A 25673-nucleotide genomic window follows, 5' to 3' on the forward strand; every position below is an offset into this window, starting at 1 on the left:
TGTGAAAAATAAACCCATGAAATGGAGAGGGGAGAAGAACCAGGAAGGAAAGTGTCTAAGGGTTTGGGACTCCACGGTGGGGATGGGGTAGGGGTGGTTCCATACATATTTCCAGTAGGTTACAAACCAATGTTAATTAGACAGCACAGCTTTTATTTGGTATTTCTGAAAACGAATCATCTCACTTACTTCTCACAGTGAGTTCGGTTCAAGCCCCATGTCTGGGTTCACATGGACAGTGAAGAACCTGACTGGGATTCTCTGTCTCTCTGCCCCTCCCCTGCTCTCTCTCTCAAAATAAATAAACCTTAAAAAAAGAGAGAGAATTTATTTTAAGCTTATTTATTCTGAGACAGACAAAGCTTACAAGTGCAAGCAGGGAGGGGCAGAGAGAGAGGGAAAGAGAAAGAATCCCAAGCAGGCTCTGCACTGGCAGCGCAGAGCCCAACGTGGGGCTCAAACTCACGAACCAAGAGATCATGACCTGAGCCAAAGCGGACGTTCAACCAGCTAAGTCACCCAGGTGCCCTGAGACTTTCTGCTTTTATTCTACCTTAAATCCTTGAGTTACCACAATCTTATTAGCTACTTTTCCACCACTGGGTCCAGGGTGGGGAAGTGGGGGTGGTGAGGTCATGTTCCACTCATTTTACTGCACCCTCTCTGTGCCAGCTAGAGGTAAGGTGATATCTTAGTCTGTTTGGGCTTCCAGAACACAGCGTCACGGGTAGCTTAAACAACAGAAATTTAGTTTCTCACCGTTCTGGAGGCTGGAAGTCCAATTTCAAGGTGCCAGCATGATCGGATTCTAGTGACAGCGTTCTTCCTGACTTACAGGCAGCTGCCTTCTCAGGCTGTCCTCAGAAGACAGACAGAGAGAGAGAGAGAGAGAGAGATATCTCGGCCTCTTCCTCTTCCTGTAAGGAAACCAGTTGTAACAGATCAGGGCTTCACCCTTATGAATTCATTTACTCTCAATCACCTCTTGCAAGTCCCTTAAACCTCCAATATAGTCACACGAGGGGGCTGAGGATTCAACATTTACATTTGGGAGCGAGTTTAGTCCATAGCAGGTGGGTTAGTCAAACAATTTAGAGCTGGTGTATTTTTAGTATTTTAATTGCAAGGCTGTTCTCAACAATCAAGGAGGAAATGTGTCATTCTTTGAGCCTCCTTTTTATTAATTTTGGGGGTGGGGGAGAGAGTTTGAGCAGGGGAGGGGCAGAGAAAGAGGGAGAGAGAATCCTAAGCAGGCTCCGCAGTCTCAGCACAGAGCCCAACTCAGGGCTCGATCCCATGAACCGTGAGATCATGACCAGAGTCAAAAATCAAGAGTCAGACACCAAACCAACTGAGCCACCCAGGTGCCCCATCTTTTTAAAACCTCTCCTCTGCCCCTTTTGCTCCAAATGGCGCAGAATATCAGGACGGCGTATCTGATGGCCATCCCTTCTCTCATTGCTAGAGTTGTGAGAAACGGGAGTTACTTCTGTTTCGGGGGAAGTGAGATGTTGGGTTTGGGTTTGGCTTCTCGGCTTGGGTCTGATTGGTTTGGCTTGCCTTCTTCTTCTTCTCTCCTACTCGGAGAGCAACAAGAGGGTGGTAGGATTCCCGCCCAGGAAAGGTGGCCCATTTCTTGCCTTGGAAAGAAATTCTATCAGAACTGACGAGGCCACCTGGCAGTTAACATTTGTCAGTGTCTGGGTGTTTGCTGCAAAGCTGGTTTGCTCCACAGGTGACTAGAATTCTGAATAGTCCATTCCAATGGAGCTAAGAATAAGGGAATTAAGGTGTTCCTTTTTTTAATAGTGGGGTGCATGCAACTGCACTGCTAATTAGGTTTTGTTTGGTCTGATCTTAAGTTTACATTCTCTGAGCACATAGCCCCTCTTGCCTACGTGCCCCTCCTCCTACAATTAGCATTTGTGGTTTCTCGACTGGTTCCATGTTTAACCTGAGACCCGTAACCACCCCCCGTCCTCCAGCCACCAATCTAGAGCCACTGGGTCATGCCATCTACCATATTATTCTTAGCGCCTACAACTCTGATTCTTTTTCTTTCCTTCCTCCTCCCTCTCTTTCTTGTCTATTTTCTCACACTACCACATAAGCTGCATGAGGGCAGGGACCTTGTCCGTCTTGTTCATCCCTGTATCCCTCATCACAAGGACACGCCTGGCACAAAGGAGGTGCCCAACAATTATTTGGGGAGCGAACAAATGAATGAGTGAAAAAATGAATGAATGAATGAATGAGCTCTCTCTGAGGAGGAGAAGGCTTTTTATCAGCGGCTTCTGTCTTTGCATGGAGAGCTCTTCAAGGTCAATAAGAGGACTGCAAAAGGAATCAAGTCCAAGGAGAAAGAATTTTTTTTTAGATTATTTGAGAGAGAGAGAGAACGCCCACCCACACGCAAGCAGGGAAGAGGCAGAGAGAGGTAGAGAGAAAGAGTTCCACGCTAATGGCTCAGAGGCTCGAACCCATGAACCCCCATTAACCATGAGATCATGACCTGAGCTGAACTCAAGAGTTGGACGCTTAACCGACTGAGCCACCCAGGTGCCCTAAGAATTCTTAACACAAGAAAGAGAATAAAGAAACAGAGAAACAAGGATTCCCTTTGACAAAAATCCAGAGATTTTCTCTAGTAATAGTTTCATCTGTTTGTGGCAAGGACTTTTATCATATTTGTACATTCACATACCTTGCACAACTGGGTGTGTAATTAAGTGTTGGAGCATACAGGCAGAATTTACAAATCCAGTAAGAGTGAAAGCAGGCTGCCGCGGAGTCCAAGGCTGGGGTGTGAGTGGGCGGGGGCTCCCCAGGACAGGTGCAAGGCATGTGTCTGGTAAGAGTCATTGCAATGATCCATCAGGGGTTCGGGCTGAGCACAAAAGGCAGAAAGTCCAGACTGCAAGCTAATGTGTCACAAGAAATCGGAACAACCTGGGCCCCGGCATTTTCTGTGAGGTCAAAGACCAAATGCATTAAGCCTGAGAGCCAGACTGATAAAACCGCAGGGTGTGGTTGAAGGTCTCAAAGGTGGAGAAGGATAGGAGATCACCGGACCCCGCAGGTGGGGCAGATGTGAAGGAGGCAAGGAGGTCGGGATCATGGGGACAGTGTACTGCCAGGCTGTCTTTACAGACACTGCAGGACCTCGGGAGTAGATGTGGACCTGGACTGCAAAGCAGGTCCCAAGGGAGAGGACAGCTGGGCAGGAGGAGGAGGACAGTGTGACAGGACCAGGAAGCAGCAGCCTCAGGGGAGCACGAGCACACACACATGGGAGGAGAGTCAGTCTGGCAGGGCCGCAAAGCGTATTTATTGAATTGAGGTCTTTGCAAAAGATAGCAATGAAGAGGAGAGTTTTAATTCTTGAATGAGCCACTCCGTATCTCGAAACCTCCTTATCACATACCAAAACTAGAGGTTACAGAGAAAAGGGTTTTGCTTTTTCTTTAAAAAAGGACTAGGTAGGGGCGCCTGGGTGGCTCAGTCGGTTAAGTGTCCGACTTGGACTCATGATCTCGCAGTTCAGGAGTTCAAGCCCCATATCGGGCTCTGGGCTGACAGCTCGGAGCCCGGAGCCTGCTTCAGATTCTGTGTCTCCCTCTCTCTCTTCCCCTCCCCCACTCACATTCTGTCTCTCTCAAAAATGAATAAACTTAAAAAAAAAAAAAAAAAAGGACTAGGTAATGCTCTAGAAGCAGCAATGAAGAAGATGGGGAAGCCCAGTTCCCATCCCCAGACCCCAGGTGGGGAACAGAAGGCCCCCTCTTCTGAGAGGACTGCCCAGGAAGCACCATCCTTGGGAAAGAATGGAATTTCCTTCCCACCAGGAAGGTGCTGAGAGGCCAAAACCAGAGTGGACATGTAGGGAGGGCTGCAGAGGGAGGTACAGAGCAGGCTGGAGGGGCGCCCGGGGGGGCTCAGCTGGTTAAGCCTCTGACTCCTGATTTTGGCTCAGGTCGTGATCTCACGGTTTGTGAGATGGATCCCCACGTCAGGTTCTGTGCAGACAGCACGTAACCTGCTTTGGTCTTTCTCCCTCTCTCTCTCCACGCCCCCCACCCCCACCCCCAGCACTCTCTCTCTCAAAATAAATAAACATGAAAAAAAATAATAAAAACAGGCTGGAAAGTAGGGGCTATGCAGTGTGTGTGTGTGTGAGAGAGAGAGACACACACACACAGAGACAGAGAGACACAGACCCAGCCTGTGCCCCGCACAGAGCTGCATCTGCTCAGATGAAGGAGTGGCAAGTGCCAGGGCCCTGCCCACAAGCAGTCCCACCTGTAACACCCAAATGCCCCCACCCGCACGGGCCAGCACGCATCTTAGAGACGAAGACTGAAGGGTAGCAGAAATACGCTGCCCAAAATAGGAACAGAAGTTCAGGACGTGGCACCTCAAAACCTGCCGCCTCGGTATATTGATTATTTTAAGCCCTAGACACTTGAAAAACAGCATATGTAGGGAGAGGCTTTCTCTCAGCTCCTCTTACCTGCCTACGAACAGATTCTCCAAAAGGAACTCAGTGTCCTAGATCCCTTCCCTGGGAGTTTCATCAACCGGGAAGAGTGGCTCTCATCACAGCAGGGGACACACCCAGACTTTGTCACAAACTGTCACACTCCCATCTGTTCTTCTAAAACCCCTCATCCTTTCCGATAATCACTTCTTCTCCCCTAAGGGGCCTACCTCCTCCCCAATTTCCCTATTAGGATGGTATCTGGAGAGATACCCCAGGGTGTGTCCCACGTATACATGAGGTCTACATGTTAATAAACCTGTTTTTCTCTCGTTAACCTTTATTATAGGGGTCTCAGCCACAAACACAGGGACAATTATTTTTTCCTCCCCTAGAAGGCCAATTATGCAGGAAACCAGAAAGAGGAGGTGCAGAGGGAAAATAGCCACAAGACAGGCGAGCACAGAGGACGCAGGCGGAGGGGTGGGCTGGTCTGCTCTCCTTGCAGTGACGAGGTTTATTTCCAGGATGCGAGAGGCCGGAGTCCTGCTGATGTCCAGAGTGACTGAGAAGAGCCCAGACCTGGAAAGGTAGGCTCTCCCCGGTACCCTGAGGTCTGAATAAGGCAAAGGGCTGAGGCGGGGAGCCTGACCTATGAACTATGACCTAAGAAAGGAAGTCCCCTAGAATACTCAAAAGAGTTGTGAACGAATTCAGTGGTTCTCCTGGCCTTCCCAAACCTCACATCTTCTGATGTGTAAACCTTTGACTCTTCAAGTGATTTTAAATGAGCAGAGAGAACAGAAAGCTTATTAATTTCAGAAAGAATAATCTAATGGTTGATTGGACTGCAATGTGTTTCGAGTTACCATTACCCAGCATGATATTGTACAACACTAACAACAACAGATACTTTTGCTTTTACTAGACGGACTACTTAGTCACCTGATAAAATATTTTAGAAGGAACGCAGCGTGGGAAACAAAAAGAAGTATGCGTGAGGGTCCTTGCTAACGAATTTCCAAGAGTGGACTTTAATCTCTGGACTGAGCACTTTGGTGGCTCAGATACAGTCGCTGGGGATTGTCAAAATCTCCGCCTGGGACGGTCCATTTAGAATCACCAGGAGTGTTTCACTCCAGTCCTGCTGAAGCAGAATCGTTGCGTCTGGAGGAACGCAGGAGTTCCCGATTTTAACAAGGCCCTCCACCGATTAATAGGCATTATGTCAACACTAAGAAAATACATATTCTATGTAACATATTCTCCTTTTATCTCACTCTGTGTATTTCTTCATGAAGCGACCAAGTAGAACATTTTCCCGTACAGCACAGTCAAGTTCACATTCAAGAACCCTCCTCCAATTTAGTGTTTGTTTTTTTGAGTCCTAAAGTTGCTTTTCATAAGGGAGTAGTAATCCTAGCCTATTGAGCTTGTTTATTTTTTAAATGATGCTTTGATTTCACAGGCTGTGTTTATATTGCCCTTGGTGTCCTCCCAGAGCATTTTAGTGCCAATAAGAAAACGTCTCTGCTTCTCTCCTTACTTACCCTTTCCATTTTTAAATTTTTATTTTTATTAATTTTTATTTTATTCAGAGAGAGGAGGAGAGGGGAAGCAGACTCCATACTCAGCATGGAGCTGGATCCCATGACCCTGGGATCATGACCTAAGCTGAAATCAAGAGTCAGATGTTCAACCAACTGAGCCACCCAAACGCCTACCCATTCCATTTTCTGAGCACAATGTCCTAGGATGTCCCCAACATTAAGCATCTGAAACCAAGAGCCACAGAGAGGTGCACGAGATCCTGGCTAGCCTCCAAGAGCAACAGAAGAAAGTCAAAAGGAAACATCCAGGGAAAAAGGATCTTCCCCAAGAACACTTTGAGGATGCTGGCAGGCTACAGAAGTCCATTTCGGTAACAATGAAAAACTAGTGTGATTCTTTCTAGATGTGTTGCATTAATGGCTATTCATAGGAGAGGGATGGGCACGATCTCCCTGCTTAAGTTCCTGGAGGGGTAGGGATTTAAAATGAGCACCTTTGAAGAATTGGAAATGCCTTGAACAAGAGCTCTATTCTTATGAGTTGTATATAACACCCAAGATAAAATACAGGTGTAAGCCTTACTAATATCAACAGTAAGTTTAAATTCTACTTAATTCCACTAAGTTTGTTTTTAATGTTTATTTATTTTGAGAAAGACACAGGGAGACAGAGAATCTCAAGCAGGCTCTGCGCTCTCAGAGCAGAGCCTAGCACGGGACTCGGACCCATGAACAAGGAGATCATGACCTAAGCCAAAATCAAGAGTCAGATGCTTAAGCAACTGAGCCACCCAGGCGCCCCTCCAATGTTTTTTTTTTTTTTTTTGATGTGTGTGTGTCAAAGGTTGTCAACCAATTGAGTCCACAGAGTGCCCAGGCTCCCCACCAGAGAAAGTCAATAGCACTAGATAGCCTGAGACCCAACGCCCTTCTGTCTGCACTACCCAGTGGGTCTGTAACTTTGCCAAGAAGCTACACCCATCTGATTCACACTGACCTTCCACATATGATTTCAATCAATAAGAGCATCCTGCTCCTTTAAATTTTCTATTAAATGTTTGTGCCTAAAATACAGTATCTGGGACCGAAGAAAAGGAATTACCTTCCCAAGAATCAAATAGCTCACTAATGGCAAATGTAGGGAATAGTCCCTTCCTGTTCTGCTGTAACAAGTTACAGCTACCCTAGTGATTAAAAAAAACCTCAAACGCATTACCTCACAATTCTAGAGGTCAGGAGTCCAAATGGGTTCCACTGCAGTAAAATCAAGGTGTCGGCAAACTGCATTTCTTCTGGAAGCTCTAGGGGAGAACCTGTTTCCTTGCCTTTTGTAGGGGCCACCCATGTGTTTTGGCTTGTGACTCCAGGCAGCAACCACAACTCTGCTTCAACTTCTTCCTTCTTCAAATCTCCTTCCCTGGCTCTGACCCTCCTACCTCCCCGCCCCTTATAAAGACAGTTGTGATTATACTGGGCCCACCTGGGTAACCCAGGCGTCTCTTCCCATCTCACAACCCTTTATCACCTATGCAATGACGCTTTTGCCACATGAGGTAACATTCACAGGTTTGGGGAATTGAACATCTTCGGGCGACTATTATTCTGCCTACCTCACGGGACCAGAACTCAGGTGTGTTGACTTCTGGCCCAGGGACCCCCCCCCCTACAGATCTCGGGTCCTCACTGCCCCAACCATCTGCTTGGGCCTCTCAGAGTCCACGTCGTCTCTGAGACAGCAGAGACAGCAGCTGGGTTACACAGAGCAGAGGATTTCCTCCTGAAGCGGTGGTTTACCATTGTGCACACGCCATATATCCCTGGTACCACATACTCCCCCACCATATTCCCTAACTCCGCAGAAAGAAGGGGGGTGCCCCTTGGATCAAGATGTATCTTGGTGGTTCACTGAAAAGGGTTGGGGGGTACACTCTTCCTCCAGGACTGAAGATAGTTCTGCTTCGCTTCTGGTGTAGCTCGTGGGAGCCTGAGTACGATGGAATGAAACCCCTCGGTGTCTACAAGGCCCCGGGAGCAACCCCGGGACTAATGCAACTGTGTACTGCCCATATTGATCAGAAACCAACAGACAAGGGAATCAGGAGGAGAAGCAGGCTGAACTGACAACATGGGGAGGTCCATGTGAGGCCAGGACAAGAGAGGCAGTGTCCACAGGGACGGGGGAGGGCTGGCACCTGTCTCACTCAGAACCCCTTAGCCAAGAAGTCTTGACTAGAGAAGAAACAGAAGGGCACTATGACCAGAAAACACACCAGGCATCCTGCGAGCCTCAGGGGTCTTGTCCGGGGCTCCTCCCCCTTCTTCTGCAGGAGTGACAGAATCCCAGTGATGTTACAACTTTGCTCCTAGACAAGCTGCGGACCTCTGAGAGGAGGAGCCAGGCAGCAGAAGGAGACAGACGGGCGTTAGCTATGATCAGGAATCCAAACCTCACCCCCAGCGCCCCAGCATCAAGCAAACTAAGAGTAGTAACCATGGAGCCAAAGGCCAGATTTTCCTGATAGTGTGGCGTCTTCTGAGAAATCCAGCTGAGAAAGGTTTAATGGCAACCTGAAGTGAATGATGCAGATTCTCCAAATGAAGATAGATGATCTTCTAATCTAAGAGGGGGATAATAATCAACTGAAAGGTCCTCCTCGATAATAGTCAAGATCAAAAAGAATGAAATCTTGCCCTTTGCAACAGCGTGGATGGAACTAGGGGGTATTATGCTGAGTGAAATAAGTCAGTCAGAGAAAGATAAATATTATATGTTTTCATCATATGTGGAATTTAAGAAACAAAACAGATGAACACAGGGGAAGGGAAAGAAAAATAAGATACAACCAGAGGGAGGCAAAGCATGAGAGACTCTTAAATACAGAGAATAAACTGAAGGTTGCTGAAGGGGTTTGGGGCTAAATGGACGATGGGCATTAAGGAGGGCACTTGTTGGGATGAGCACCGGGTTATATGTAAGTGACGAATCACTAAATTCTACTCCCGAGATCATTATTACACTCTATGTTAACTAACTTGGATTTAAATAAAATTTAAAAATTAAAACAACAAAAAAAAGAAAAGTCCTTCTCCTTACACGGGCTGGCTTCACAGGCGTGTAATGGGGGCAGTCCCCCAGGGCCCACGCTCAGAAGGACCTCACGTTTGCTGTAACACTCTGCTGCCCCTTATCTCCCATCGGGCCCTGCAAATCAGGTAGCTGGGCCCACGGGCAAGTCACACTTGTGTCTGTGTAGGACTAAGGGTTAAGGCAGCAACTAAATGCTTGGGGTCTCAACTTACGAGGCAGATGCCTGATCTGTTCACTACATCAGACAAAACTCGGCAGAGAATTCTCCCCCCTCCCTCCCAGCCCCCCAGCACACGCACAAGCACAACCCCGGGCTTCCCCCTCGCACAACTGCCAGTCCCAAACTGTAGCTCCATCACATCCGGGCGGGACCACGCCATCACTTGGAGAAGCTAAAGAGTATCCCATTGCATTTCAGGGAAATAAATTAGGACTTAGCAGACAGGCTTACATGCATTTTTACCACGGTTCAGTGAATGCAAGAGAAAACTTCAAAATGAGAGTGAACAAGTGTAAGTTATGTTCTTTAGCAGACTTAACAACCACCATCAGAATAAGACAGAAAAGTCAAAAAGGAAAGGAAAACGACACTACACAAGAAGATGAAAAACTGCCTTGTAAGGTGGCTGTTTAAGTGAGGGTTAAGGAGGTTTCAGTGAGGTCTCATTAAGCAGAGCCTCTAGGACATTTCCTGCACATAATCCTCCTTTTCTCCTCAAAAACCCTCTTTTGTACACTCTTCTATTCTTGCCCAGTAAGTTACAACCTTAAGTGGCATCGACCCCTCTGTTTACTTCAATGTCCCAAATCCATATGTTGGAGTCCTAACTCCCAGTGCCTCACAATGTGACTGTATTTGGAGACAGAGCTTTAATGAGGTGATTATGATAAAATGAGGCCATATGGTGGCCCCTACTCCAACATGACTGGTGTCCTTACAAGAACAGGAGATTTGGACATAGACGGGTACAGAGGGAAGGCCATGTGAGGATACAGGGAGAAGCTGTCTAAAGCCAAGGAGAAAAAGAGTCCTGAGGTTGATTGATTGATTGATTGATTTTGAGAGAGAGGCAGAGAGAGAGGGAGAGAGAGAATCCCAAGCAGGCTCCACACTGTCAGCACGGAGCCTGATGTGGGGCTCTAACTCACAAACTGCGAGATCATGACCTGAGCCAAAACCAAGAGTTGGATGCATAACTGACGGAGCCACCCAGGTGCCCCCCAAAAAAGAGTCCTCAGAAGACACAAAACCTGCCAACACTTTGACCTTGGACTTCCAGCCTTCGGAATTGTGGGAAAATAAACTTCTGTTGGTTGAGACACCCAGTGTGAGGTACTTTGTTATGGCAACCGGAGTGGAATAATACAGCTAACATCCTCAGAATTCTGGTTCTTGCACAGAGGCAAGCCTGGGCCTCCCACTGAAAAGTCTTTTATCAGAAGACACCTGAAAGAGGCATCTCTTCAGGAATCTGGTGCTTAGAAGCTTTCCACAGGCATTCAGCCAGGTGTCTCTTCTGGGGATTCGCTGCCTGTGTGTAGACAGAAGCCACTGTACTCTGTGGAAAGAAGGAGGGTATATATTTGGGTGTCATCAGTCACTCAGGCCAGCCCAACGTACCGAACTGCTCACATACTTCTGGGCCCTGTTCCAACCTCAAGAAAAGGCTTTTCTTAGTTGTTTTCTTAGTCCTTGCCCTGAGCAGCAAAGCCCACGCAAAGTCGGTCTTCTGCCCAATGTCCAGGCTGAATTAGCACCCCAAGTTCGCATAAACTGCTGGTCTACTTGTATTCCCTAAGGAAGTTCCAAGCCAAGAGTTGGAGATAGAGGATGTGTCTTACCATCTGGGTATTTCTAATTCCTGGAAGAATTATGTGGTGTCATGCAATTGGGCTCAAGGTAGGACTGACCAGAAGACCTTATTAGATCATTCCTAATAACATTTCCACAGAGTTCTCGCATTGCCAACACTGTGTTAAGCACATCACATACATTTTTTTTTCTCCCAAGAAAGATTTCTGTAACACAGAGGACCCAGACTACATTGAGAAAAGCAGCAAGAATCAGGTCCATGTCAGGGAAAGAGCTTTGCCAGGTGATCAAATGTTTTTTTCCATCACATATCAACTGCTTTTCACTGGATATGCACCTGTGTACCTGGACCATCAGGTACATAGTAATTCCTATCTCCTGAACCCACCCTCTCTAACATGTATTATTCAAGAGTAATAGTTTTTAATGAATTTAATTACTTATACCCTGTCTTGTGAAAAGTATTTAAGACAACTCCTAGATGGATATATTGCATATGGCAGGATAGCATTCACTGATTCAGTATGCACTGAGTACGTCCTATGTCCCAGGCACTGTGCCAGGTCTGAAGAAACAGCAAGAAACAAAGACATGAAGTCTTTATATCTACGCACCTACACAATTTCTGGAGCTCCTCATGTCTTCGTGTGGATTCAAGTTACCACCTGGTATAATTTAATTCTAGCCTAAAAAACATCATTTACTTACTCATACAGGGAATATCTGTTAGCAACACATTCCATCAGGGTCTTTGGGTAATATCCAGGGATATGTTTATTTCACCTTCATTTTCATTAATAGTTTTGCCAGATAAAGAGATCTTGGCTTACATCTGTTTTCTGTTTGAGTATTCTGAAGCTTTCCCTCCAGGGCCTCCAGTCTCCTTTGAATGAGAAGTCAGCCATTCATAGTTTTGTACTGTATTTGATGAGTTGTTTTCCTCTTGCTGTCTTCAGGATTACTTCGTTTTTGTCTTTTTTTACAAGTTTATTTATTTTGACAGAGAGAGAGAGAGAGAGAGAGAGAGAGAGAGAGAGAGAGAACCAGCTGGGGAGGGGCAGAGAGAGAGAGGGACAGAGGATCTGAAGCAGGCTCTGTGCTGACAGCAGTGAGCCCGATGTGGGGCTTGAACTTATGAACCATGAGATCATGACCTGAGCCAAAGTCAGACATTTAACCAACTGAGCCACCCAGGCACCCCTCTGTCTTTGCCTTTAAGCGGTTTTTTTATAATGTGTCTAGGCGTAGTTCTTTTTGTATTTATGATATGGGAATTCATTGAGCTTTTGGGCCTGTGGGTTAATGCTATTCATCAGATTTGGGAATCTTCAGTCATTATTTATTCAGATATTTTCCACTCTTTTCTCATCTCTTTCTGAGACTCCCATTACGTGTATTTTGGTGTGCTTAATATTGTCCCATGTCTCTAAAGCTCTGTTTTTCTTCTATCTTTTTTCTCTGTTTTGCAGATTATATCCTTTCTACTGCTTTATCTTCAGGTTCACTGATTCTATCTCCTGCCATCCCACATCTGTTCCTGGGCCCACTAGTGAATTTTTCGTTTTGATTATTGGTACTTTTCAGTAATCCAGTATTTCTGTGTGGTTCCCTTTTATAGTTTTTATTTCCCTGTTGAGATTCCATATTTGTTTAGTATCAGATTTTCCTTTAATTTTTAAAATATGGCTTCCTTTAGTTTCTCGAACCTATTTTAAACAGCTGTTTTGAAGTCTTCATCTGCTAAATTCAACATCTGGTCCCACTCAGAGTCAATTTCTATTCACTGCTTTTTTTTTTCTGAGTATGAGTCACACTTTGCTATGTGTTTGCATGTCTTATAATTTTCTTTCTTTCTTTTTTTTTTTGGTGAAAACTGAAAGTTTCAGGTAATATTTGTTTTAGGTAATATTTTAGTAACTCTGGGTTCTGATTTCTTTTCCTGAGGGTTTCATTTTATCATTTGACACTAATCTGCACTTGAATGGCAGAACCTCTCTTCCCCACATTTGTGTAGCTACTGATATGTGTGTGTGTGTGTGTATGTGTGTGTATGTGTAGGTTTATTCTTATCATTTTTATTTCTTAGCCTTATTTCCTAGGGGTTGCCCTGTTTCTGTGTGGCCCAATGGTCAGCCAGTGAATTTGGGCAGAGGTTTTTCTCCAACACCACAGGCCCGTGAAGCTTCCATCCCGCACATAGATGCGTGTGAGGGTTGGGGATGGCGTCTGATGTTTAGCCAGTGCTAAATTGCTTTGGTTTTCACTTTCTGCTGGGCTGTCTAGGATCTCTCATGCACATGCACGTAGGTTCCCAGGAAGTCGGGGATGTGTGAGAGCCCATCTCAGTCTTTCTATGGCTCTCCCATTCCAAGATTTCCTGTTAAATTTATGGCTGGTCTGTTGCTTACCCCAACCAGGAGCACATTCTCACACCTGCAATGCAGTGAAGTTTCCCCATTAGTTTCCTGCCAAGTCCTCTGTTATTGTCCACACTGCAGCCTTTCGCCCTCTGCCCAAAATTGATTTGCTCCCTTTGGCAGCAAACTTGTTTTTTTGTTTTATTTTTTCTGGTCACCCCTTGCTGATAAAGCTGGGGACAAAATTGGGGAGGAGGGCAGGGATAGTAGCAGAACAGACAAAAAGGCTACAGGCCCCGCCATGCCTTCCTGAAGCTCTAGCTATTTTTCACGAGTAAATGCTTCTCAATTTGTTATCTGCCTTTGGCCAATTTCCAGGGCCCAAAAATGACTGGGTTTTTGTTTGGTTTGGTTTGTTTTTTCCAGTTTTCAACTTGTTCTGTGGGGAGTGGGTCCTCTGGACCTTTTTATGCTGCCATAGCTGGAAGGTTGGCCTCCAAAGTGCTTTTTCTTAAACATTAAATGGGATGGAGCATAAATTTCCCAGTTGTCCACTTTCTCCACTGCCCCTATAGCCCTACACTTGTTTTGCTTCATTAATTTAAATTACCTGCCTGACCCTCGAAGGCATTTGAGCTTATGAATTATGGTGCACAAGGGTGACAGCTAGATAATGTCCTAAAAGTGTAATGGAATGTGCAAATAGTGCTAATCCTTCCACAAACATCTGCCTTACTAAAAGGCCTGTGTGCCAAATTCTCTGAGATAGAAACCCATTCAATAGGAAGTCCTCATCTTCAAAGGCCCTAAAAGCCTGGGAGAAATGAGGAGCATGGATACAAAGAGGTAGCTCACAATGTAATGCCTGCAGTACAAGATACACACGGGAATGTTCTCTGTAGGCTGGGAAAGACAAGAAATGATTTCCTGAGTTTATGACATACAGACCCTTTACATGGCTCAGAAGGTTTCTTTTCAATTACTAAATATTACCTAGGTATTTCTTTTTTTTTTAATTATTGTTTTTAATGTTTTTATTTTTGAGAGAGAGAGAGAGAGAGAGAGAGAGAGAGAGAGAATGCAAGCAGGGGAGAGGCAGAGATAGGGGGTCAGAGGATCTGAAGCAGGTTTAGTGCTGAGAACAGAGAGCCCGATGCGGGACTCAAACTCCCAAACTGTGAGATCATGACCTGAGCCGAAGTTGGATGCTTAACCAACTGACTGAGCCCACCCAGCCTCCCCACTTAGGTTACTTTTACTTAGGTACTTGGAATTAACTTGCTTCAGCGTGGAATATTATGGAATGTTAGCGGTCACCTTGCTGTTGGTGATGGAAAGTGGAGGGTGAACAGAATCAAGAACCAGACGTAGACTCTAGTCCTACCTCTACAACTGCTTAGCTCCGAGACTCTGGGCACATCATCTACCATTTTAAGAAAGCAGCTCCTGCCTCTGTAGAAGGAGGAAGAGTTGGGGAAAAGGAAATTTGCAGTTCTAGTGTTGTGTGGAAGGTAGCCTTTTTCCTACAGTCTTGAGATGATCTTCTCTTTGTTCTCAGGTAGGTAAGGATTGGTCACCAGATTTGCCCAAAGCAATAATCCCCAGAATGATTAAGTAGGGCCCCTCAAGGTTTCTGAGTTTATTTTAGTAACATGTATTGAAAACCTGATGACAATTATGACATCTTTACTGGGCTTGGGGGGAATGTTACTCATAAAAGCACAAAAGGTTGCACATAATGTCAGGGGACTGACACACCCCTAGAAACCCAAGTTAAAGACTCTTGAGAGAAAATGATGGAAAAGAGATCACAAAGAGCCTCAAATTCTTGGATTCAACTCTGGCTATTGTAAGCTTCTCGTTCGTTTTAGAACAAAGTAAAACAAAAGTGAAGGTTCGAATTAAAAAGTAACCTAGAAAAGTCTGTTCTAGAAAAACGAAAATTGTTTATGGCTGAGAAAGGCAGACTAGAGAATAAGAAATCCTCTCTTAACAGACTCCCCAGGCCAAAGGAGGAATGGAAAATTAAAGACATTAATACTTCCCATAGCAAAAGAAGGAAAAACTGCAGGAAATGATTAGTAAGACTGCAACAGCAATTATAACCAAAGACAGGAAACTGAACCAGGGGGGCTTAGCTCATTAGTTAATTTGAATGCAAAACTACAGGGGAGTGTTTGGGCTTGGATGCCTCAAGAAGGCTTTCATCCTTCCATAGCAAGAGTACTCTGAGATCATTTGAAGAGTCACAAGGCTCCATCATGCCTCTTCTTTTTGCCCTCCTCCTTTGGGAAAATGGACAAAAGATTCTGCCAGGTTAAGCGAGCGTTTTGTTTTTTTTTTAAGTATCTTCCACTGTTTTCTTCTTCTTCTTCTTCTCCTTTTTTTTACTATTTATCTTTGAGAGAGAGAGGGAAAGAGAGAGAGAGAGAGAGAGAGAGAGAGAGAGAGATGGAGTGCAAGCGGGGGAGGGGCAGAGAGAGAGGAAGACACAGAATCCAAAGCAGGCTTCAGGCTCCGAGCTGCCAGCACAGAGCCTGACGCGGGGCTTGAACTCACGAACCATGAGATCATGACCTGAGCCGAAGTCGGAGGTTTAATCAACTGAGCCACCCAGGTGCCCTAGGTGAGGATTTGTTGTTTTAACTTCTAGAACATTTATGTTTGATGTTCATTTTGAAATCTAGACTAGATTCTTTTATAGAGAACCTGCCCAAGACCTAGGGTAAAAACGTGTCTGATAGAGACTGAGGATAAAAGAGCCTGAGCCCAGGGGCCAGCAGGTTCCATGTTTGCTTTCACATTTAATGATGTGTGCTGCCCAGAGCTGGTGTGTCAAAGGTCAGAGGTAGCCAAGTACCCAGGGCAGGGGCTGTCACAGTCACAGGCAATACTGTCATAATCTGCGTGCAGTACCACAGCGGCATTTAGGGGCTCCCTTGGTCACTTGGCAAGGGGTATGGCATCAGATGCAGAAGGACAGAACCCACAGCGCTTAAGGACTTTGGGAGCAAAAACTAAAATACAACAGCCTGCATGTTGGCACCCAGAGCTGTGCTTTTGCTATCTAGAAGGTCGTCGAAGCAGGCAGCATCTGAGCACGGTCTGAATTGTCTGGTAGTGGTGGATAGTGCCATGCAGGAATGCTTCCAGAGAGTTCCCGTGTCATCTCTGTTCCGTCCCCCAGTAACACCATTTCTGGATCAGATACAGCGGATCGGTCCATTTTAGGCAGCTCACTTGGAAGTTTTAGCACCTCTACATGGATATTGTAGTTAAGACCACCAGTGTTCATAAAGTTTCCATCCATTTCATTTGTTTTGAGTTTTCCACCAGTCACTGATAGGAGAAGCAATGGTGAGGCTGAGCAAAGTCTACCTAAACACGGCCCTATCTTCTCTCGAATTCCACATTTGCACATCCATCTGCTCACCTGAGCTCCACTTGAGTGTCTAATCAGGCATCACAAATTTAACAAATCTAAAACAGAACTATTTTTTTCATGTTTGCCTATTTATTTTTAAAGTGGGGCGAAGGGCAGAGAGAGAGGGAGAGAGTGAATGTCAAGCAGGCTCCATGCTGTCAGTGCAGAGCCTGATGCTGGGCTTGATCCCACCCACCATGAGATCACGACCTGAGCTGAAATCAAGACCCTCAACCGACTGAGCCACCCAGGTGCCCCCAAACAGAACTCTTGATTCTCTCCCCAAACCTGCTCCTTCTCCAAGTGTTCCTAAGGGAAAAACTTGGAAGTGCCCTTGATTCCTCTTACTGCCTCCCATGCCACATCCTATCCATGTCCCCTGACAAATTCTAGGCTCTACTCTACTTTTGGGGTCTGACCATCTTTCACGACCCCTTCTGCTACAGCAAAGTCCAGGCCACTGCTTCTCTCACCTGGAATAATGCAAGACCTCCCCTGGTCTACCTTGACTCTCTACACACTATTCTCCACATAGCAACAGTGATCCTTTGAATGCTAAGTTAGATCTTAACACCTCCTATTCAAAATCCTCCAAACATCCCATCTCTCTCTGAACTTAGTTGGTCCTTGCCATAGCCTGTGAGGCGGTGTTCCTAGCCGCCATCCTGCCACCCTCTCCCTCAGCCCTTGCCCTCCAGGCTGCCAGCCTCCATGCTGTTTCCAGAGCACTCCAAGCTCACTCTTACCTCGGGACTTTTGCACATACTGTTCACCCTGCCTGGAGAGCTCTTCCCAAATCCCTCAATACCTGCGAGGCTCACCTCCTCACCTTCCTTCGGGTCTCTGCTCAAACATCATCTCATCAGAGATGCCTTCCCTACCACGCTGCCTAAAATAATAACACATTTTTGTCTCTCCCTTAACCTTCTTTGTTTTTTTTTCATGGCAATATCATTACCTAACATTACTACATATCCTATGTTTTTAAAATTATTTATTTGAGTGAGAATTTTTGTCTTGTTTCCCCGCCATGTCCTAGGACCAAGAATGTGTCTGGCATAGAATAGACATTCAATAAATATTTTTTGAATTAATGTTACTGGGTATTCTGCCTAAGTGGCTGTATACTGGTAATACTTATTTTCTTTTATATAGTGAAATATCATACATACAAAAGTACATACAATGCATATGTATGATTTAAAAAATCCCAAATACCCATGTATTACCAGGAAGTATATCAACAGTATCTTCTGAAGTACCAAAATAGATTTCAGACCAAGTCAAGTCCAAATTCTTTCACATTATGAGTCAGTTAGGACTCTCTTTGATGTAAATATCAGAAAAGCTAACTTAAACTGGCTTAGACAATAAGGAGATTTATCATATAAAGCCTCATTAAGGAAGAAAAGAAAGAAAGAAGGAGAGAAAGAAAGAAAGAAAGAAAGAAAGAAAGAAAGAAAGAAAGAAAGATCCAGAGGTCAAGGGACCTTTAGGCAATGGTTAATCCAGTGCTTAGAAGATGTCATCAAACAGGGCACCTGGGTGGCTCAGTCGGTTAAGCCTCCAACTTCAGTTCAGGTCACGATCTTGCAGTTCATGAGTTCAAGCCCCACGTCAGGCTCTGTGCTGCCAGCTCGGAGCCTGGAGCCTGCTTCGGATTCTGTGTCTCCCTCTCTCTCTGCCCCTAACCCACTCACATTTTGTCTCTGTCTCTCTCAAAAATAAATAAACATTAAAAAAGAAGGTGGCACCAAAGAACTGTTTCAATCCTTCTCTCCATTCTGCCTTCATTGGGATCAACCTCATCCGAAAGCTAGCTCACTAACGGTGACAAGATAACTGCGGACAGATGCAGGCCATGTGCTCTGTTCCATGTCTAAGAGAGAGCAGGTATGCCTTTATCAAGGCATCATAAGCTAGAGATGCCGAGAACACTCTGATTGGACCTTCTTGGGTCCATATATCACCTCTGGACCAATCACATGCCTAGGGGAATGCAACGTGCTGACTGGCTTAGCTATGCTCAAGGGCTCCAACCTCGGAGCCCCAGGTAGAAACATGTGGGTCCTCCAGCAGAAATCAGGGGCTGTTGGAAAGGCAGTAATGCAAGCTGGGGTGGTATTCATGAATGTCTACTGTACCGCTGTTCGCCAAAGATCCCCTGACACCTGAAGTTCACAGCCAATTGTATCTAGTTGTAGACATAGTCTAACAAGCTCGGCGTCTGCTCTCACAGCCCACGGCAAGGGGCAGAGACTCAAAATAGATAGACTGGCGAAAACAGGCAGTGGCACCAAGTAGACACACGATCCCTAAGAACATGATCATTTAGCCCTAAGGGGAAAAAAACCACAGTGGCTCATTGGTGACAGGACTGGATTACACCTCCTAATGCAACGGTAATATTATGATAACCCTACATCCAGTGGACAATGGTTAGGAAGAAAAAGGGATGTTTAACGGATTTTGAAGAGATTCTATCAAAACAGCGACTATTATAAGGTAGACACTCCAAGAGATAAGTTTCAGTCCTCCCAAATGAAGCCAACTAAGTGAGCTGCTGTTAGCTGTAATCATCAAAATTATAGTGAGAGGACAGCCATCTTTTCAATGGGTTTAGGGAATTTCTACCTATTCCAGGCCTGTTATTAAAAGGAAATCATAGCAGTTTAATGAGCAAAATGAGTGGTTGGGGTTTTGTTTTGTTTTGTTGTTTTGCGGGAGGGGGTGTTGTTATTGTTTTTGTTTTTCATGAAAAGAAAGTAGTCCTTTTCAAACTCAAAGGCTAAAAGGGGGAACTTAAGCTTTGGCTCACTATCTTTCCCACTTCTAGTAAGAAGTATGTTGGGAGCGGCTGGTGGTTCAGCCCGTTAGACGTCCAGCTTTGGCACAGGTCATGATCTCACAGTTCATGAGTTCGAGCCACATACTGAGCTCGGCATTGGCAGTGTAGAGCCTGCTTGGGACTCTCTCTCCCTGCCCCACCCATGTGCTCTCTCTCTCTCTCTCTCTCTCTCTCTCTCTCAAATAAATAAACTTTAAAAAATAATTTTAAAAAAGTATGTTGGAGGTAGATATTTACTTTATACTTACTGGGAACCTGAATTTATTTTAGCTTGAATGTCCCTGACTGCATTTTGAGCAAGGAGGCAGTGGGGAGCATGGCCCACAGGTTTGCACATGGAGAAATCAAGACACGAACTAATGAAATAACTCACCTCTGGGGCTCTGTGGGTCCACTCGATGGCAGAACTTCCAATGTTGGTCCAACTCTTATTTGTGTGAGGCTGCTGATTTTGTTTTCAAGTACTAAAAATAAAAAAGGGAGGAATCAAGATCTGAGACTAAAGAGGAGCCAGGACTCTACATGGGGACTCTGCATAGGGGATTTTGTTCCATTTGAAAACTCACTGCGATGTCCCACAGTCCACAATCACTTTTTTTCTTTAAATCTTTTACTTCTTCCATTAGGCAGACTTAATTAAGAGTAGAAATAGAGGCACATGGGTGGCTCAGTTGGTTCGGCGTCCGAATCATTGTTTCCTCTCAGGTCATGATCTCACAGTTCGTGGGTTTGAGCCCCATGTTGGGCAGTACAGAGCCTGCTTGGGATTCTCTCTCTCTCTCTCTCTCTCTCTCTCTCTCTCTCTCTCTCTGCCCAACCTGCTCATGCTCTCTCTTTCTTTCTCTCTCTCTCTCAAAATAAAATAAGTAAACTTAAAGACAGTAGAAATAGCAGGCTGTTCCCCAAGTGATACAATCTGAGAGCCACTTGAGAAAGGTGTTCACTCTGCATTCTCCACCACCATTATGAAGTCCCACCAGTAGAGATTGCTGGCACGGAGGTGGGAGGGACAAGGTATTTTTCCACTTTCAGGGGCCTCCTAATAAATGGTATATATTCCTGAGAGACCTGATAAGACCTCCAGCTGCAAGAAGCAAGCTGAGAAGGGTATGTGGAAGAGAAGTAAAGGGAACAGAGTTAGACCAGCTGGTTACTTTTACCTTAATCCAGCCTTACCTACTATTGTCCTTAATCCCCCACCTTTCTGAGTCTCCCTAATCTGGAACCCTCCACCTAAACTGTCATTCCAGAGCACTGCAACCCTTGCCCTCCCTCTCTCCCAGGCCCTGTATGAGTTTGCTTGGAATGCCACAACAAGGTCCCACAGCCTGGGACGCTTAAATAACAAAAATTCACTTCTCAGCATTGTGGAGACTGAAGTCTGAGATCAAGGTGCGGACGGGGCTGGTTCCTTCCGAGGCCTCTTTCCTCGGCCACCTTCTCTTCGTATCTCCACAGGGCCTTCCCCCTTGTCTGGATCCCGATCTCTTCTTCTTTTTTTTTTTTTAATTTTTTTTAATGTTTATTTATTTTTGAGACAGAGAAAGACAGAGCGTGAACAGGGGAGGGTCAGAGAGAGGGAGACACAGAATCTGAAGCAGGCTCCAGGCTCTGAGCTGTCAGCACAGAGCCTGACGTGGGGCTTGAACTCACAGAGTGTGAGATCATGACCTGAGCCGAAGTCTGATGCTTAACCGACTGAGCCACCCAGGCGCCCCTCCTGATCTCTTCTAATAAAGATAGCAGCCACACTGGATTAGGGGCCACATTAATGAGCTCATTTTAACTTAATTACTCTGTTAACAGTGGTCTCCAAATTTGGGCACATTCTGAGGTACCAGGGGTTAGGGCTTCACACGTGAATTTGGGAAAACCCAAATCAGTCCATAACGATATCTGGCCTTAAAGAGTCCCCTCAGGGGCACCTGGGTGGCTCAGTCGGTTCAGCATCCAACTCTTGGTTTCAGCTCAGGTCATGATCTCACAGTTTGTGAGTTCAAGCCCCACATCGGGTTCTGTGCTACCGGTGGGAAGCCTGCTTGGGATTCTCTCTCTCTCCCTCTCTCTCTGCCCCTTCCCCACATGAACTCTCTCTAAAAATAAATAAACTTTAAAAAATAAATAAAGAGTCCCCTTAAAGTCTCTTGACTCCTTTTCTGAAATATTGACCCTGAATCCACTTCAAATTTACTGTAACAGGTTTCTTTGAGGCAGAATTTTCTAGTCTGAATGGCACCCCTCCCCACCTCCCCAGCCTCCCAAAAACATTAGGCAGGACACAGTATGTTTAAACTTGGAGGGCAACCTGCCTGCAGCTTGTGAGTTTGTTTGCTTGAACAACTGGGTTCCATGCGGGGTACCCTGAACGATCCCACGGGACAACTGTCTGGATTGGGCCTCTCTGGTGACAGGCACACAGGATTTCTGAGGAGCTGTGGGCCCAGGCAGAGAGCTGCCTCCTGCTAGCAGCTGACCAGAAACGAGAGCAATTGAGAATTAAAGGGAAAAATTGCCCCAGCACCGAAATAAAAGCAAAGGCCCTTGCTTCCTCCCTTGGTTGCATCCTGGGGATCACAGAGATCTCTACGGCAGCTAGCCCAGCTCTCTGATTGAGGCCATCCCTCAGGCTTTAGTTCTGAGGGATACCTGGGCTGCATACCTTTGTAAAAGAACGGCCCTGTGTCAGGTTCGGACTGTCACTGAGCACAGGCTGGAGGTATTTGTGGAGTGCCATCACTCCAAGGCCCTATGGTAGGAGCAGCTCCCAGCTTTCAGCCTCTTCTCTGAGCTGTGTGACCACACCCTGATTCAGATAAACGGCCTCTCATCCCCCCGCACCCCACCCCATGCCTCGGCCCCACTACCCTGGTCACTGGGCTGGTTTCAGAGTCCAGAAAGCACGAGGTAATTTCTACACATATTCCATCCACTCAGTGGCCACCACGCCCAGGGGTGTCCTCTCCGCTGTTCAACCTGGAGCATTTAGGGCTGGACGGCAGTCCTGTGCAATGACCTTGAATCAGGGCCTCACAAAACAGTGTGCAGGCAGTCTCAGTAGTTCACAGATGCACCCTTAACTAACCCAAGAAAGCAACCTTCCCTGTGGAAGAAAGGAATACCATCTCCTTTTCTGGAAATCCTTAAAAATCGGTGAGAGGTTCATCTTGTTTGAGCTGGAGGACATGGGACTCCAGAGGGGACTGTCTCCTGGAGCCCGGCATTCTCCTTGGATCTGCGCCCGGCCCCCTAACACTGGTCAAGCTCAGCAGGGACTCTTCCTCCGGACCTGGAACCGTGTCCCTCAGTTGTGGCCTCTCCCCCACCCGGCTCCCGTGCTGTTGGGGTCTCGCTGGTCCAAGAACAGTGACCGTGCGCTTTGCTTGCAGTGACCCACTGGTGATACCACACTCTGCGGATCTCGTGCTCTGAGATGCTAATGCTCTGCCCACGCACGGGTTCCTGTGGGCCCCTGTAAGGGGCGAGATACATCAGTGGCTCAGAATCGACTCGACTCTCTAGACTCATCCACTGTGTCCTTTCCTCCTGGTTGCCATCACACTGGCTGACTGCACTGTCAGCAATCACCTTCCTGCTCCCTTGCATTTGCCCACCAGCCTTCTGCCCTCCCTTCTTGACCCCCTAGTCTCTTCCTTACCCCCTTCCGTCTGGTTTCCGTGTACAGCAAGTCAGTTTCATTTTAGAAATGGCGAGTTAATTCCATGTGCCAGGTGCCACGGGGAACGAATGCACGGCCTTGGCTACAGAGAGGTGAGATCTGTGGGGTGCACAGAAACAGCCACGCCACCAGGCAGAACATTCCAAGCCCTGTAAAAAGAGAAAGAGGAAGAAAGGAGAGGTAGTTGTTTGGGGGACACTCAGGAAATCGCCATGAAGGAGGTGGCATTTAAGATGAGCTTCAAGGACCAACGAGGTCTTTGACAGGCCAGGACGTGAGTCATCCCTACAAGCGGGGCAGGTGGGGGGCGGGGGTGGGCAGGGGCAGCACAGAAAGTATCCAGGCTGCAGAAGAAGGGAGAGATTTGAGGGAGGAGGGGATGTGGGGGTCAGATGGAGAGGAATGTCGCCCTGGAGAGGCCGGCTGAGCCTGGTGAGCCACTGAGTGAATGAGCAGGACCCACTGGGAGGAGTATTTATAGGTCAGTAACTTCTCACCGACTAGGCTTTGTTCCAACTCGACTGCCTAGTAATCACAAAGGAATTGAGTCATACAACTGCGAGATCCCCAAGTTCTTTTATGTCAACCTTCTTGGTCCTGGGGCATTCGTGAAAACTGAAAAAGTATAATTCAGGGGGCTCATAATGAGTCAGTGATTTCGGAATCTGCATGTGAGCAGGGTCAGGAGTCTTCCTTGTGAGTCTCCCCTAAGGAAAGTGTGAGCACCTGCCAGGTCATCCAAGCCTGGGGAGCGGACTGGGGTGCTGCCCGCCCCTCCCCCAGCCCCCCTCTGAAAGCCAGGGGCTGCTCCAGCAGCTGTGGGGGGGGGAACCTCGGGCCCTCCCACCTCAACCCCTCTCCTCATCGGCTCTGACTTGGGGGAGAACTGGGTCATCACTTCACCATCCTGAGACGGCTGCCAAGAAGGCTCTGTCCCCGGAGGACAGTTTTGGTTGTTCCTGGAAGGCAAGCGCAGGTGAAATGGAAGGCGGTGGAGATGGCAAACAGTGCGTCAGGGGATAGCGATCAGGGCTATCCCCTGATAGCCCTGAGGAGGGTGGTCACCACAGGCTGCTGCTGAAATGTCACACTGCGCTGGCACACGCCGGTCCTCCTGTTTCAGTTACTAGATACTTTTTCCCTTATTTAAACATATCCAGTCGATGCCATCCTGCAGGTATCTCTTCACTGGGCAAGAAGACAAAAGCTATATGTTTTTAAAATACATTTAAATATGCTTTTCCCTCTGCAAGCCAATGTGTATGGCTTTTTTCTTTTCTTTAAATGTTTATTTGTGTATTTTTGAGAGAAAGAGTTAGAGAGCAACCATGGGAGGGGCAGAGAGAGAGGGAGAGAGAGAGAGAGAGAGAGAGAGAGAGAGAGAGAGAGAGAGAGAGAATCCCAAGCAGGCTCCATCTGTCAGCACAGATCCCCATGCGGGGCTTGAACTCATGAACCATGAGATCATGCCCCGAGCTGAAACCAAGAGTCGAACACTTAACCGACTGAGCCACCCAAGTGCCCCTATGGGTTTTTTTTTTTCAATTAATTATTTGAAATATACTTTGCCAAAAATCATAGCCTGTCATCTTATAGCCTTGTTTTAATAATACACTGCTTTTAGGGACGCCTGGGTGGCTCAGTTGGTTGAGAGTCCAACTCTTGATTTCAGCTCAGGTCATAATCTCATGGTTCTTGGGGTTGAGCCCTGCATAGGGCTCTGTGCTGACAGCTCAGAGCCTGGAGCCCGCTTCAGATGCTGTGTCTCCCTCTCTGTCTGCCCCTCCCCTGCTTGTGCTCTCTCTCGCTCTCTCTTTCTCTCTCTCTCAAATATAAATACACATTAAAAAATTTTTTTTGGGGGGCGCCTGGGTGGCGCAGTCGGTTAAGCGTCCGACTTCAGCCAGGTCACGATCTCGCGGTCCGTGAGTTCGAGCCCCGCGTCGGGCTCTGGGCTGATGGCTCAGAGCCTGGAGCCTGTTTCCGATTCTGTGTCTCCCTCTCTCTCTGCCCCTCCCCTGTTCACGCTCTGTCTCTCTCTGTCCCAAAAATAAATAAACGTTGAAAAAAAAAATTAAAAAAAAATTTTTGAAGCTATTTTTTTGACAATTTTTTTGTTTATTTATTTTTGAGACAGAGAGAGACAGAGCATTAACGGGGGAGGGGCAGAGACAGAGGGAGACACAGAATCAGAAGCAGGCTCCAGGCTCTGAGCCATCAGCCCAGAGCCCGACGCGGGGCTCGAACTCAGGACCGCGAGATCATGACCTGAGCTGGAGTCGGACGCTTAACCGACAGAGCCACGCAGGCGCCCCCACATTAAAAATTTTTTAATAATAATAATGCACTGCTTTTATAGCAACTCTACCTGTCAGGCAGTGTCCCTGAATTGGCAAAGGTTTTTCTTGTTTTTTGAAGAAAGCTACAGGTTGGGGATCAG

General features: G+C 46.5%; 1 long non-coding RNA gene across 2 annotated transcripts in view; it reads right to left on the reverse strand.

The window, feature by feature from the left end:
- Nucleotides 1-627: 627 nt before the first annotated feature.
- The window catches only part of LOC125169858 (uncharacterized), a 38966-nt gene continuing 13920 nt past the window's right edge, over nt 628-25673 (reverse strand). Inside the window, exons 3-5 of one of the 2 annotated variants that reach the window (XR_007153816.1) lie at nt 23213-23382; nt 19931-20021; nt 628-917 (exon numbers count right to left, since the gene is read on the reverse strand). This is a non-coding gene — a long non-coding RNA (uncharacterized LOC125169858). Of the gene's footprint in view, nt 918-9557; nt 10675-19930; nt 20022-23212; nt 23383-25673 lie in introns of those variants that run through there. The other variant, XR_007153815.1, reaches the window with a different exon arrangement.

This window comes from Prionailurus viverrinus, chromosome B4 (assembly GCF_022837055.1).
Source record: "Prionailurus viverrinus isolate Anna chromosome B4, UM_Priviv_1.0, whole genome shotgun sequence".
NCBI lineage: Eukaryota > Metazoa > Chordata > Mammalia > Carnivora > Felidae > Prionailurus > Prionailurus viverrinus.